Source organism: Macrobrachium rosenbergii, chromosome 3, assembly GCF_040412425.1.
Source record: "Macrobrachium rosenbergii isolate ZJJX-2024 chromosome 3, ASM4041242v1, whole genome shotgun sequence".
In the NCBI taxonomy this organism is placed as follows: domain Eukaryota; kingdom Metazoa; phylum Arthropoda; class Malacostraca; order Decapoda; family Palaemonidae; genus Macrobrachium; species Macrobrachium rosenbergii.
Window position 1 is genome coordinate 66039565 of NC_089743.1, and position 15200 is coordinate 66054764.

General features: G+C 42.9%; 1 pseudogene; it reads right to left on the reverse strand.

The window, feature by feature from the left end:
• Positions 1 to 8601: 8601 nt before the first annotated feature.
• Positions 8602 to 8720, reverse strand: LOC136829025 (5S ribosomal RNA; annotated as a pseudogene).
• Between the last annotated feature and the right edge of the window lie 6480 nt (positions 8721 to 15200).

Genomic DNA, 15200 nt, shown 5'->3' on the forward strand with positions numbered 1-15200 from the left:
AACATCAGATATAGTTTCTCTCGGATAATCAACTTCAAAGAACTGACTGTAGTAATCAACTGTGACTAGGTAGTTTCTTCCTTCAATAGTAAATATATCAGATCCTACTTTTTGCCAAGGGCGAGAAGGTACATCATGGAGATGTAGTGGCTCTTCAGGCAGTTTATAGGAGCAACAGGCACACACATCACACGATTCAACATATTGTCTAATTTCTGCAGAAATTCCTGGCCAATATATTAGTTCTCGGGCTCGGCGTAGACAAGAGTTTATACCAGAATGACCAGCATGTACCCTCTGTTTCATTTCATACTTCATAGATGTTCAAATGACTACACGTTCACCACGAAGAATTATTCCATCTTGTACTGACAGTTCATCGCTGTAATTGAAATAGGGTGTAAGGGACTGCGGTATCAAACACTTATTTTAAGGCCAACCTTCTATGATAGTCTGTTTGAGAGTCTTCAAGGTATTATCAGATTGCTTTGGTCTAATTTCATCAAGACGATAAGATTTAAATGGCGAAAATGACAGATTGTTGACAGATAAAACTTCTTCGCACTTCAAACTAGATGTAGGGGCACGAGACAATGCATCAGCAATTGGAATATTCTTGCCAGATTTGTAGAATACTTCAAAATTGTATTCTTAAACATGAAGAAGCATTGCTTGTAACCATTTAGGTGCACACATAAGAGGTTTCTTAACAATAGATACCAATGGTTGGTGGTCAGTGATTACCGTCAAAAAACAACCAAAAGTGAAATGATGAAATTTGTTCAAACCATACAGAATTGCAAGCATCTCCTTTTAAATTTGAACATAATTTCTTTCAGCATTTGTGAGAGCTCAGCTTGCAAAGGCAATAGGCTTCCCTTCTTGCATCAGTGTTGAGCCTAAACCATACTCAGATGCATCATTTTCATGCGTCAACTCTCTGTTAGGATCATAGTATGAAAGAACTGGACTATTCACAATCATTTCTTTAAGATGTACAGTATAAAAAAATGCTTCTGCTTGGCACTGTGACCATTCCAATGGACATCCTTTTTGAGCAAATTATGAAGTGAATGTAGAACATCAGTTACACGAGGTAAATACTTTGCCATATAGTTTACCATACCAAGGAACCGACGTAATTCTTCGAGTCTGGGGAGTAGGAAACTCGGATATGGCTTTCATTATCAGTTTGAAGCACCAATTTCTCCTTGTTTAGTTTTACATTTTGTTCACGACACCTTTTGAGAAAAGATTCAAGATTATGGTCATGTTCATCTAGAGTTTTTCCATGCACAATGATATCAACAATACAAACACCACCAGGTAAATCATTAAATGTATTAAGAATATGTTTCTGAAAAATTTTTGAAGAAACACTAGGACCAAAAGGGAGTCGTAGCCATCTAAATCTACCAAAACATGTTTGGAAAGCAGTCAATAGGCTTGATGCCTCATCAAGTTTCACTTGCCAATAGCCAGATGCTAAGTCGGCTTTAGAAAATACAGTAGACTTCCCTAGCTCATGCAAAGTATCATCAAGAACTGGTAGAGTAAAATGTTCATGCAATAAGACTTTGTTTAGCTCTTTTGGATCAAGGCAAACTCGTATGTCACCATTTCTTTTATGCGCTATGACTAATTGACTGACCCAGGAAGTAGGCTGCTCCACAGGCACAATTACACCAAGGTTAACTAGTCTATCTAGTTCCTCTTTCAACTTAGGATGGACAGAAATAGGTACCCGACGATCAGGCATAACTACAAGTTTAGCATCATCACACATATTTAATTGTTGAACACAAGAAAAGGAACCTAATTTACCATCAGTGACATCTTTGAAATTGTCTTCTACATTAACAGAATATACTCTTTCAAAATTACCTTCACATATCTGAATTAAATTCATATGAACGCTTGCCTTTTTACCCACCAGTGGTAAAAAATAATTTTCTACAACAATAAATTCTACAGAATACTTTGCGTTTTAGGATTAACAATATTCCATCTATATATACCTAATGGAATTTGTTTACTTTTATTCCAAGTGGACAACACTTTGCATTCTCGACGCCCTCCATCATTGGTGGAGGGTCTTTCATTCAATTCCCAATGGCCTCCATCATTGGTGGAGGGTCTTTCCTTCAATTCCCGACGCCCTCTAGTTTTCTCCAGAAAATTACCTTTATCAACAGCTTTAGTATAATTCACCCATTCAGCATCAGAAGATTCATTATCATCAACCTGATGTACATGTTTATATTTAACCTTTTGTTTGGCACAAGATCTAGCATTATTTTTGTTTACAGAAAGTGGACATTTCAGAGCAAAATGATTAGCTTGTAGACATCTACTACATTTCTTTCCATAAGCTGGACACATGTCCTTCTTTAAAACATGCTTTTGACCACAGAACAGACATTCTTTATTAACATGAAGTTTTCATAATAAAACTAATATTGTAATACTTACCTGAACACCTGAATTAGCCCCTGGTCACTGACCAGCCGGAACATAACCCCACTCATTTAACTATACTGTTAAAAAATTTAACTGTCAGCGTTACCAATGCTGCAGGTAAACATTGTTTCCTGAGTTACCTGACCATCGATGGCAACCCTGCTATCTGCAACTGTCGGCAGAAACTCCCCCTCCTTTCCAATCGCTAATTAATCACTATCATTGAAGAGGGGAGGTGTGTGGGAGTCATTCAGGTGTTCAGTTAAGTATTACAATATTAGTTTTATTATGAAAACTTCATATTGCAATACACTCCCTGAACACCTGAATTAGCCCGATTAAGGGGATTGGCCGCCTAAAAAAACCCAGTAATCTTTAAAAAATTCAATTTGCTGAAAAAAATTCTATGGCTTCGTATAGGGTTCAAGAATGTGTCCACGAAATATTATGCTAAAATTTGCCGTATTTCTCTAGTTATGGCCTAAAGTGTAACAATAACTATATACCCATAAAACACCAGTAGCGCAAATGATTTAGTTTGGTATAGTTTTTGCGATATATATTACGAAAACTTCCTTTGAAATGAAATGTATAATGTCAATAATATCCTACTCAGCACCTTTTTAGTTATTCCTAACCATGACAACGCACACGTCATACCATGACGCCGACTGTGGCCGAGAGTTGCCTATAAACTTCCAAGCTAGAAGGACACTTTTTTCATGCTCGCTAGCCTTGACTGAACTCTGTATTTTCTGCGGTGTTTTTGTTTTTTCACCGTGCCTAAAAGGTCCAAGAGTTCACTTCATGCTTCTAGAATGCAGAAAAGCCAAGTGGAAAAGTCCAGGCGAGAAGTAGAAGAAAGAGTTCAAGAAATTAGTGCCATAGAGGGAATGGAGCGACGGAGAGAGAGAGAGCTGTCGCCCATCAAACGGCGCAGGCAGCGATCTCTGCTGACCAGAGACCAACCATATCCACCCCTAAACGCCTCTTTATTTGTTCGTCACTACCAAAGGGCAAAGATATTTTAGAAAAAGAAAGCAGTAGCTCGGAGGCTGATATTATAGACGATCCTGAAAATAAAATGATCATAATAAGTGAAGCAAGACTTGATGAATTACTTGAATCACGAATCCCTAATTGTGAATGAAAAGTAATTCCCAGGATCCATTTGGCAAGGGATGGATTCGAGACACTAATAAAAAAAGTGTAGGCAACTATGATACCCTAGAGTAATACCTTGCAGCAAGATCAGACAGGGGGGGACCAGGAACCTAAAATTTATAAGAATGTGTCTTAGGCACATAAATAATCAATTAATATTCTTATTTATAATCATTTTGCATTAATACCCAAAAATAAAAATTAAAACCATAGAATTAATTGTAACACAGTCTTTGAAGTCCCTTTTACTTTTTTTATGTAACTAAAACTTTGAAGGCCCGTTTCTCAAAACATAAGTTTTTCACCTTCAAAATGTATCTCCTCCCTTAGTATTGGACCAATCTAAATGAAATTTCATATATAATATGAGGAAACATGGTAGATTAAAAAAAGCTGGGGATTTTTAATATTTTGAGTTTCTGATTTTTGGCAATTTTTTTTTCTGTAATTTTTCCGGGAAAATTTCATTAAAAAAATAAAAATTCATATCTCGAAAAATAATTGAAAAATCAAAAATCCCCGGCTTTATATCGAAGGTCCATATGTGTTTTATACGTGGTTCAAATCTCATCCCTTAAAACCAAAAAGCAAAGGAGGAGATGCATTTTGAAAATGGCCATTTTTGGCCAAAAATGTTTCTGTCACAAAACCTAAGGTCACTGAACAAAAATTTTTTCCCAGAAGTTCCACACAATATCCTTTAACAAACCCCTATATATCAACAACCTGTCGTTAAAAAAGTCGGAAACCGGCCGATCCCCTTAACAACACTTACACGGTGGTGGGATCAATCAATGTCAGCCCGACCTATCTTCGTGGATAAGCAGGTAACTCAGTTACACCTACTTATGTTCTGTCCAATTACTCACCTCTGGTCTGATCATCTGGTGAGATGGTTGAAGGGGAGAGTACCTCATCGTCAGTCTCGTAAGTCTGAGTCTCGTCCCTGTCAAGCTAACCTCCCATGTGGTATGTCATACCTCTCATGTATGGAGGTGGAACTGAAGCCTCCCATGTGGCTATTGTAGCCTCTCATGTATGGAGGGGAAGTTCCAAGGGTTCTTCCTTCACGATGCTCCTTGAAGATTGCCGGTGCGGAGTGTGTGCATCCTCTAGGTATAAGTTGCTCCATGGTTGCTCCTTACCTGACTCAGTACCCAACGACAAAACAACCTCTGACAACTACAAACCCTAACAATTTTTTGACAACTGATATAAAAAAAATGTTTTAAAATACTATATCCTACATACTAGTCCTAAGCTAATGTATGAGCCAATTATTGTAAAATCGCGTTTGCTGCCAAGAACGGACCAAGCGAAAAACCTTCTTCCGACGTGAATTGAACGTCTCTTAAATAGAATGAAGTAAAAACTGACGTTGACTTCCACCTTGCTGCCTCCATAATTGCCGAAACCGAAACATTCTTAAGGAATGCTGCCGATGTTGCCATACTCCTGATACTATGTGCTCTGGGCCGGGAATTATGACCTGGCGAGCGGAAGGGATTGCTATTGCATGCTTGCGAAATAACTTCTCGAAGGAAGAAACTAACCGCATTCTTAATGGCCAAGATGGGTTTCTCAGGGAGACAAAGAGAGTTCGAGGGTGCGGTAGTAACTTATTGGTACGCGATAAATAGTGTTTTAGCGCACGCACAGGACAGAGGAGCATTTCTGACTCTCCTCCTGCGACGAAATCCTCGAGTGAGGTAACTTTAAAAAGCTCTCGGCAGCGGGTTACCTTCCGATTCCAACTTTGCTCTGAATTCAGGAAGATACGAGAGAAAAATATCCTTGTCTGCGTACGATATTTTATTTAACACAGCCTGAATTTTTCCTATCCTTTTCGCCATTGCCAGCGATACCAAGAAATGATATTTTAATGATAAAATAAAGTTTGTTCATACTTACCTGGCAGATATATATATAGCTGTATTCTCCGAAGTCCGACAGAATTTCAAAATTCGCGGCACACGCAGTGGCCGGGCAGGTGGTTAGTACCCATTCCCGCCGCTGGGAGGCGGGTATCAGGAACCATTCCCATTTTCTATTCAGATTTTCTAACGCCACTGACTCCTGAGGGGAGGAGGGAGGGCAATATGAATATATATATCTGCCAGGTAAGTAAGTATGAACAAACTTTATTTTATCATTAAAATATCATTTTGTTCATGAGACTTACCTGTCAGATATATATATAGCTGAATACCACCTTTGGAGGGTGTAGAGACAGCCAAGAATTAGGGAAAAACCAATTATTGGTAAAACTATTTTGGTTCCTTATCTGATAGCGTAGCTGACTGAGTGGTTACTGTCACTCTAGTCTGCTTCTACTTTACTAGAGACCCCAGCGAGGTAGTGACCTATATAGCTGGCGACTTCTAGATGATCTGTCAACGGGGGCGTGACCACAATGTGACTAGATCATAGACCATACAAAGAGGACAAAAGAGCATTACTAACCACCTAACCAACACCTAAAGCGTTAGTTTGCAAAGGACTGGGAAGACTGCCTCCAGTAGTCGACCCAACAACCTTAAAAACACAATGAAAAAGGGGATAGGATCAGAGTTACCCCCTGTCCCCAAGGTTGCTGAAGCAGCAATGTATGGTCCCAGCGAAAAGCAATTTTCGTATGCTACCTAAACATCTCACCAAGAGTGTGAGGCAAACACCGAATTGACATCGCCAAAATGTGGCACTGAGAATGGCACTGAGAATGTCACTGAGTACCATATTTTTCTGGAACGCCATGGAGGTAGCAACTGCCCTCACCTCGTGAGCGTTAACTCTCAACAACTTGAAGTTGGAGTCGTCACAACTAGAGTGTGCGTCCCAATGATGACGTCCCTAATGAAGAATGCCAGTGCATTCTTCGACATAGGTTTAACTGGTTGCCTCACAGAACACCATAAATTATCCGAAGGACCACGAGTGTACCGTGTTCTTCTAAGGTAGTACTTGAGAGCTCTAACTGGACATAGAACTCCCTCAGGTTCCTGTCCAATAAGGTCTGCTAAACCTTTAATTTCAAAGTGTCTAGGCCAAGGGTTAGAAGGCCTTTCATTCTTAACCAAGAACTTAGGGCTTAAAGAATAGACAGCATCGTGTTCCTTGAAGCCCACATGACTACCTGGAACTTCGCTCACTCTCTTCGCCGTCGCCAGAGCCGTGAGGAATGCCGTTTTCGAGTAACATCCTTAAGAGATGCAGAGTGGAGAGGCTCAAAAGGACTAAACATCAAAAACTTGAGCACTACGTCCGAGTTCCAAGCAGGAGGAATTAGCTGAGGAACCTCGGACGTCTTGAAAGAGCTCGTAAGATCGTGGAGGTCCTTATTGTCAGACAAATCTAATCCTCTGTGTCTGAAAACAGTCGAAAGCATGCTCCGATAACACTTGATAGTCGGAACTGCTATATCGAGTTTTTCTCTTAAGTAAAGGAGAAAATCCGCAACCTGGCTCACAGTGATAGAGGAAGAGGAAAAGCCCTTCTTTCTACACCAACCCTTGAAGGTTGCTCACTTCGCTAGATATATCCTGTTAGATGAAGAACTTCTGGCTCTAGCGATGGCCCGTGCCACCTGGCCAGAAAACCCCCTCGCTCTGACCAATTTTCGATAGTCTGAAAGCAGTCAGGTCCAGAGCGGGGAGATTTTGAAGATATCTCGCGAAGTGGGGTTGTATGAGCAGGTCTGCTCTCATAGGAAGGGTTCTCGGAACGTCTACCAACCAGAAGAGAAACTCCGAGAACCAGTGGTTCGAAGGCCAAATCGTGGGGATGAGAGTCATCCTCGTCCCTTGTGAGGCCACGAACTTGCATATGACTTCTCCCAGAATTTTGAACGGGGGAAAAGGCGTAAACATCTATTCCCGTCCAATCCGAGAGAAGAGCATCTATCGCAACTGCTCCTGGGTCGAGTACAGATGAGCTTTATAGAGGGAGCCTCGCTGTTCTTGAGGTCGTGAAAAGATCCACAAGATGGCGACCCCAAAGTTTCCAAAAATCTTGGCAAACCTCCTGATGAAGGGTCCATTCCTTCGGCAGGAGTTGATGGTGCCGACTGAGCAGGTCTGCTCGAACATTTTCGACCCCTGCAACAAAACTTGTGAGAATCGAAATGTTGCAAGCATAGGCTCGAAGAATAATCTCTCTTGCAAGGCTGAACAGGGAACAAGAGAGTGTTCCGCCCTGTCTCTTTAGGTAATCCAAAGCCGTAGTGTTGTCCGAGTTTACTTGAATTACACGATTGCAAACTTGGACCTCGAAGAATTGGAGAGCTAAAAGATAGCCGCCAAATCTTTGATGTTGAAGTGCCAGGACACCTGTTCCTCTCTCCAGGTTCCTAACACTTCCTCTCCCCTGAGTGTTGCCCCCCAACCTGTTGACGACCCGTCGGAAAAACAACACTAGGACGGGGTTCAGAAGCTTGAGGGAGATCCCTTTCTGCAATTTCGTTGGATCGAGCCACCACTACAGATCCTCTTTTACAGAAGGAAGAATTCTCAATTCCTCTTTCAAGTCTTCCTTGCTTTGCCAGTTCTCCAACAGAAAGAACTGAAGAGGCCTGAGATGCAGACTCCCCACTGAAACAAACTTCTCCAGCGAGGAAATGGTCCCCAGCAGACTCATTCATTCCCTCACCGAGCATGTTTCCTTCCCCAAGAAGGCTGAGACTTTATCGAACATAGAAGTTGCCGTTCTTGCGACGGAGACGCTATAAAAGCCGCTGAATACATCTGAATTCCCAGACACAATGGACAGTGAGGGGATCAGCTGCGACTTTTCCACATTGACCAGAAGTCCCAGGGACTTCACGAGTTGCAGAGTCAACTGAAGGTCCTCCAGATACCTTCTCTTCGACGACGCTCGAATCAACCAGTCGTCCAAGTAGAGAGAGGTCCTGACGTGCGACAGGTGCAACTGCATCGCAACGTTTTACATGAGAAGTGTAAACACCCTCGGAGCAAAATGTGACGCCAACAGCATCTAGTGTTCCCAGGCGGTCACCCAACCAAGTACTGACCAGACCCAACGTTGCTTAACTTCGCTGATCGGACGAGAAGCGGTGCTTTCAACGTGTTAAAGCCGTTGTGCAGAGTCCAAAGCAGAGAACCCTGAACGGGTACGTCTAGTCCCCCAAGACAACCTGAGATACTTCATCGAATGTGGATGAATTGGGGCGTGAAGATAAGTATCTTGGAGATCCAAAGATACCATCCAATCTCCGGGATGAAGGGCTCCTAGTATTGATTGCGAGGTCTCCATCTTGAACTTTTCCTTCCGGACCAAGTTGTTCGGCCTGTTGACGTCCAAGACGGGTCTCCAGCCTACTGAAAGTTTTGGGACTAGAAACAATCTTTAGTAAAATCCCGGGGAACTGCGAGTCCAAGACCTGTTTCACCACTCTCCGCTCGAGCATCTGTTCGAGCAGGTCAAACAGAATTTTCTGTTTGACAGAATGGCAATTGGGAAACAAAAAACAAAGGAGGAGGAGACAGGAAGGGAATCAAGTAACCTCTCTCTAACAGTAGGAGGGACCAAACGTCTGCCCCTCTCTCTTTCCAGGCTTGTGCAAAATGAAGCCTGTTGCTAATGGAGTCTGGAGATGAAAGGAGTCACTTGCTACCTCTCTTGGAAGTGACATTCCTTCGGGAAAAAACTCTCTCTCGTGGTGCGGGTCTCGTGTTGTTTCCCATGGAAGCTCCTTTGTTTGTAGGCAATTTATTTAGCTTTTGTTTGCTTTTTGTTTCATTTAGATCGGTGCATTCGTTATGGAGGAGATGCAGTTAGAATGTCGATAACTTTAGTTTTGAGATATACGATATTTTTTGCTTCTCTGTGTATTTATTTGCTTGCTGTTACACAGTTTGATGTTTTTATGACATATTTGAAAAGCCAAAAAATATAACAATAGACTTGCAAAGTAATATAACTTCGCAAAATGAAGCTAGAAGAAGCGAGTGTCAAAACACTGCTCATGTTGGGCAGCGCGACGTCTTACTTAGTCAAGCTCTGAGCTGCTACTGACTGACTGCCACTGACTGCCCTGCGGCATTCCTGACTTTCGCTGATGCGTACTAGGTCCACAGGGTTGCCATATAACGCATTAGGTATTATTATTTCATAGCTAAAAGGAAAATACTACCGATATACTGACATTATCATTACATTATACGAAAAATGTAATTTTGTCTATGATAGGGTTACTGTTTTTGTTTATAACTCCTAACTATGGCGAATTTTTTAATAAAACTTTCTGAGAAGATAGTCAGGATATGTATGATGCCAAATATAAAATATCCCAGAAAATTTGATTTCTCGATTTTTTCGTCAAACGCTCCCCTTAAGACAAAGACAACTGCGAAGGTGGAGAGAGAGGAGCCGAAGGCTGAAAAGTCTCAGGCAACAGATCCTTAAGTAAAATAGCCAGAGTCTGATAATCAGAGGAAGAAGAAGACGAAAGATGTTTCTCTTCATCCAAAGGCTGTGACGAAAGAGGATGTTCTTCCCCAGCTGGCGGGTCTTGAGTGAGTGGTGAAAGTAGTTCCGATTCGCCGATACGTAAGCGGGAACTCCCGCGATCGAAGAAGTCGTGGCTAAATTAAGAAGGACATCAGATGTTGAAGCGGGTAGTTGTGCGTCATGATGTACAACTGGAGCGGCGTCAACACAAGACTTGAAGCTATACGGCGAAGCGAGCGCGGAGCGTCATGGCGTGACGCGCGAGAGGCTCCGTGGCAAGTACGAGAAGAGAGTCACAGCGTGGCGCGCGCGAAGCGTCATGGCTAGGCGCGCGCCGAGCGTCAAGGTGAGGCGCGCGTGAAGCATGAGAAGCGCACGAAGAGCAAGACACGCGCTCCTCGCACGAGTCAAGAGAAAAGTCCAACACCTCAAATCGGGGAAGACGATTAGGAAGCCACTAAACACTCTCTCTAGACGACAGACGAGAAGCTCCAAAACATCTAGCAGACGAGGAAGACGAAGCAGGAGACGAAGGTGAAAGTCTGTACCTCTTAACAGGCAGTTTCGAATCTTGAAAGGTTCATGAGAGCATCCAGCTGTTGTTGCAAACCCAACAAAATCTTACGCGTAGGAGAAGCAACTCTCTCGGGAGAAGGGCAGAACCTGAGAGAAGGAAAGGGGCGAAAGACGTATACTTCCTTCCCACAGGGGAAGAAGCTCTAGCCCTTGCCTTAGCGCGACAGGGGGGTCGAGTAGCGTCATCATCCGAAAAACACTTTATTCTCTTCTGCGGAGGAATATCCACGCAACTTTCGGAGAAGAGCACAAACGTCTAGAGGAAGAGGACGTGAAGCGTCCTCTCCTCTAAGCTTCTCTTAAGAGGGGGGGAGTCCAACCGAGAGCTCCAACCCCGAGGCGGGGAGGACGTGTCGGAGGACAAGAAGCAATCCTTCAGGATGCGTGCCTGTGCACAATCCCTGGCAGCCTGGGTAGCGTCATCAGGACCTGCCGAAGGGACGCCAGATCGGTGGGAAGCCCCCGTAACCCTCATGCGGCTTTCGACATGCCCCCTCCCTGGTCCTGGGAGTTCGACAGAGGTCCAGGCCTAGAGGCATTATAGGGCCGATCTGATGCCCCCTCCACAACACTAGGGGCACTAGCACTAACACTTTGCGTTTGAATTGCATTCACTTTAGTTTCAAGAGCACGCACTGACTCCAACACGAGAGCCAGGGTATTACCTTCTGCAGCAACAAACTACAGGGTTAGTACTAAAATTTACTACAGGGTTACTAGTAGGAGAAAACCCTGACTGTCCATCTAAGGATGCACTCAAGGAGGAAGAGCTCCTCAACCTATCACGCTCCAAGTTAAGCATATAGGCTTCATATTTCTTCCACTCACCCTCAGATAATCCCTCACATTCATTATACCGATTATCATAGAGCATTGAACACCCTTACATATCATACATAAAGTGTGAGGAACTATCGAAGTCTTCAATAGCCTCACCTTACATTCACCCAAGCTACAGACTCGATAGCTAGAGGTAAGACATCTTAAAGTCAAAAGCAAAATCAAAAACGGTCCACAAAGAGCGTATGCCAAGTCACAGATCCAGTCGTATACCAAAAAACAACCAAAATACTTAAGTGACAACAAATTTCAAAATCCAAATGGCGGAGGAACTGACAACAGCTGTTGACAGTCCGGCGACAGAGAAAATCTGAATAGAAAATGGGAATGGTTACTGATACCCGCCTCCCAGCGGCGGGAATGGGTACTAACCACCTGCCCGGCCACTGCGTGTGCCGCGAATTTTGAAATCCTGTCGGACTTCGGAGAATACAGCTATATATATATCTGACAGGTAAGTCTCATGAACAAATAATACTTTTTTAGTTAATTCCCTCAATGTTAATTTCTCTAGAGGTTCAAACACTTGAGAACTTAATACTTTCAAAACTGCCGCTAAATCCCACGAAGGGGCCCGAAGCGGTACCACAGGTCTCTCGATCTTGAAAGACCTAAGCAAGTCATGTAAGATTCAACTACTCGATAATTCCGGTAGGTGGAACCTGAAAGTACTTGCGAGCATTGACCTATATCCTGCAATTGTTGAATATGATAGGTTTTTACATTTCCTAAGGAATAATAAGAAGTCTGCTACCTTTGGTATCGTAGGGCAAGAAATTCTGAGTCCTTGTGATCTACACCATCTGCAATATATGGCCCATCTTACTTGGTACAATTTTCTAGTTGATTTCCTTAGGCAAAAGGAAACCTGTCGAGCCACTGCCTTAGAGAGACCGGAATTTCGAGCTGCTCGCTGGACAGTCTCCACACAGCTAGCTTCAGCACGGATAGGTTCTTGAGGAAGCAATGGAAGTGTGGCTGTCTGAGTAAATCCTTCCTTTGTGGTAGGATAATCGGAGGTTCGGACAGCATTTCTAGCAATTCTGGGAACCAGGGTCTTTGTGGCCAGGATGGCGCTATCAGTATCATCTGTGTATTCCTGCTGTTCCTTAGTTTTGTCAGGACCTGCTGTATCATGCCAAAAGGTGGGAATGCATATACTTGGAGATTGTCCCAAGGATGCAGCATCGTATCCGTCCCACAGGACATTGGATCCGCCACTGGGGAAAAATAATTTGGTAATCGATAATTCATCCTGGTGGCAAATAGGTCCACTGTGGCTGGCCATTTCTTGAACAGACTTTGCACCTCGCTTCCTCTTATTTCCTTCTCCCACTCAGGGCATCTGCAAGCACGTTGAATTTTTCCGCGATGAACTGGGGAAGGAGTGTAATTTTGCGACTCTCGCACCATTGCAGTATCCTCTGTGTGATGCAATTCAGGGTCGTTGACCTTGTGCCTCCGTCTTAGCATACCTTTTTTGAGGTATGCTAAGGCCGTAGTGCTGTCCGAAAAAAGTGCTATTACCTTTCCTATTATCAGGTGTGCAAACTGGTGTAGTGCTTCCTCTACAGCTCTTAGCTCTTGGACATTGACCGATTCCTCCCGATCTGGAGTCTTCCAAGGCCTTCGGCCTGAAATTCCTCCAGGGTTGTTCCCCAACCCCGATCTGAGGCATCTGTATACAGATGTACTTCCGGCACCGGGAGTGACAAGTCTAGACCGGTGGTCAGATGATCTTCTGACCACCACAGAAGATCCTCGCGGCAGGAATCGTCCCAGATTACCACTGCACTCTCTTCCTAGAAGTCCCAGCGATTCTTGAGACATATTTGAAGAGAGCGCATCCAGAGACGATGTCTCAGTTATCCAAGAAATACAAGAAGTCCAAAACGTAATCCAAATTGAAGCCAAGGTCAATTATATCACTCACACAACCTATGTGGGGGGGGTTGGGCTGAGAGACCAACAATAAAGTTCGCTAGCAACAGGATGCGTCCTGTCAGGCGAGCGAACAAATTGCGATGAGAGGGGGAAAGAGAGCCAGAAAGGAAAGGAGGGGGAGTTTCTGCCGACCGGTGCAGATAGCAGGGTTGCCATTGGTGGGCAGGTAACTCAGTAAACAATGTTTACCTGCAGCGTTGGTAACGCAGTCAGTTAAATTTTTTAACAGTATAGTTAAATGAGTGGGGTTATGTTCCGGCTGGTCAGTGACCAGGGGCAAATTCAGGTGTTCAGGGAGTGTATTGCAATAGAATTATTTACAGGAACATTTTTAGGATATATAGGCTTAAATGACTTGGTACCACGCTTTTTGTGATAAACCACTTTATGCATTTCAGCACTTTCAGGACGTAGCACCTTATTCTTAAGGGAAGCATTCTCAGCAGCTTTACATATGTCAATGCACTTTTCTAAAGTAAATTTTCTAACCTTAAGTAAGTCTTTTTGGACACTGGTGCCTTTTATTCCTGAGAAAATGCAATCTCTTATCATATAGTCTAAACAGTTATCACAGTAGCCACAAGTTTTAATTAGCGACCTCAAATCAGAAAGAAACTTGTCAAATCCTTCACCTTCCTCTTGACAGTGACTGTTGAAAATGAAGCGTTCGTAAGTTTCGTTAACTTCACCACCAACAAATTCATCAAATTTACTTATGATTTCCGTAACAGTTCTGTCATCTTGAGAAGTATTAAACTGGAATCCATTGTACACCTTCAGAGCATTATCTGTTAGGGTGTGCAAATAAAGGGCAACCTGCACTTTCCAAGGCTTTGTTTGCAGCTCAGAGAGGGTTTCAAAAGTGTCCCATCTCTGTTTAAATATCTTATAGCTTTCAAAAATGTTATAAGACAGACTAAATTGTTGAGCTGGTAATTCTAAGTTGGTTATCCTTATTAGTGAACTAGCCTATGGCAATTGACGTTGTCCTATGTTATTTTTTGCTGAACAAGAATTTAAAATAATATTTTGTCGGTCGGCCGTAACTAAAATGTAATTGACCCTTGAAAACTGCACGTCTGTACCAGTGGGCAGAGAACCGCCAGTGGGTCGCACACAGCTCAAGGTTAAATTACAGTTTAGCAGCAGCCGACTGGCAAAATATTACCTTAAACTCTTGTAAAGCAAATAAAAGAACATAGAAAAATGTCAATTGCCATAGTCTAGCTCCACTGCACACTATTCGAAGCTTTCGTAAACGGAAACAAAACATTACCATTTCCGCTTTCAACTTGGGTGGCCTCTATAGGTCGCGTGGCAGAACGGCGTTGCGCACCTTATCTGCATTTTTAAAGATTACTGGAAGCTCGTATGATCTGGCAAGAGGTAATTACTTTAAAATCTTGTTCAGCATTACTTTAAAATCTTGTTCAGCAAGTAAAATAACATAGGAAAACGTCAATTGCCAGCCTCGCAGTTCTCGCTAAGCGCAGAAAACCGGCAAGCAACTGGCCACTGGTGAGTGGTGATTATGAACCACTGAATTCTAGCGCATGCGTGTTAAGGCTTAGAATCAGTAGTACTAGTAATGAATGATAAGTGCCTTTTGGAACAGCTCCCACTAACCATTTATTCGCTCTTCTGATTTTACGCATCTTTTTCATGTTCCAAGTGACGTATATAACAGGAAATACAACAATAAAGTAACGAAAACTTTGCCCAAGTTATTTACCCCAGAAAAACCTAAATTC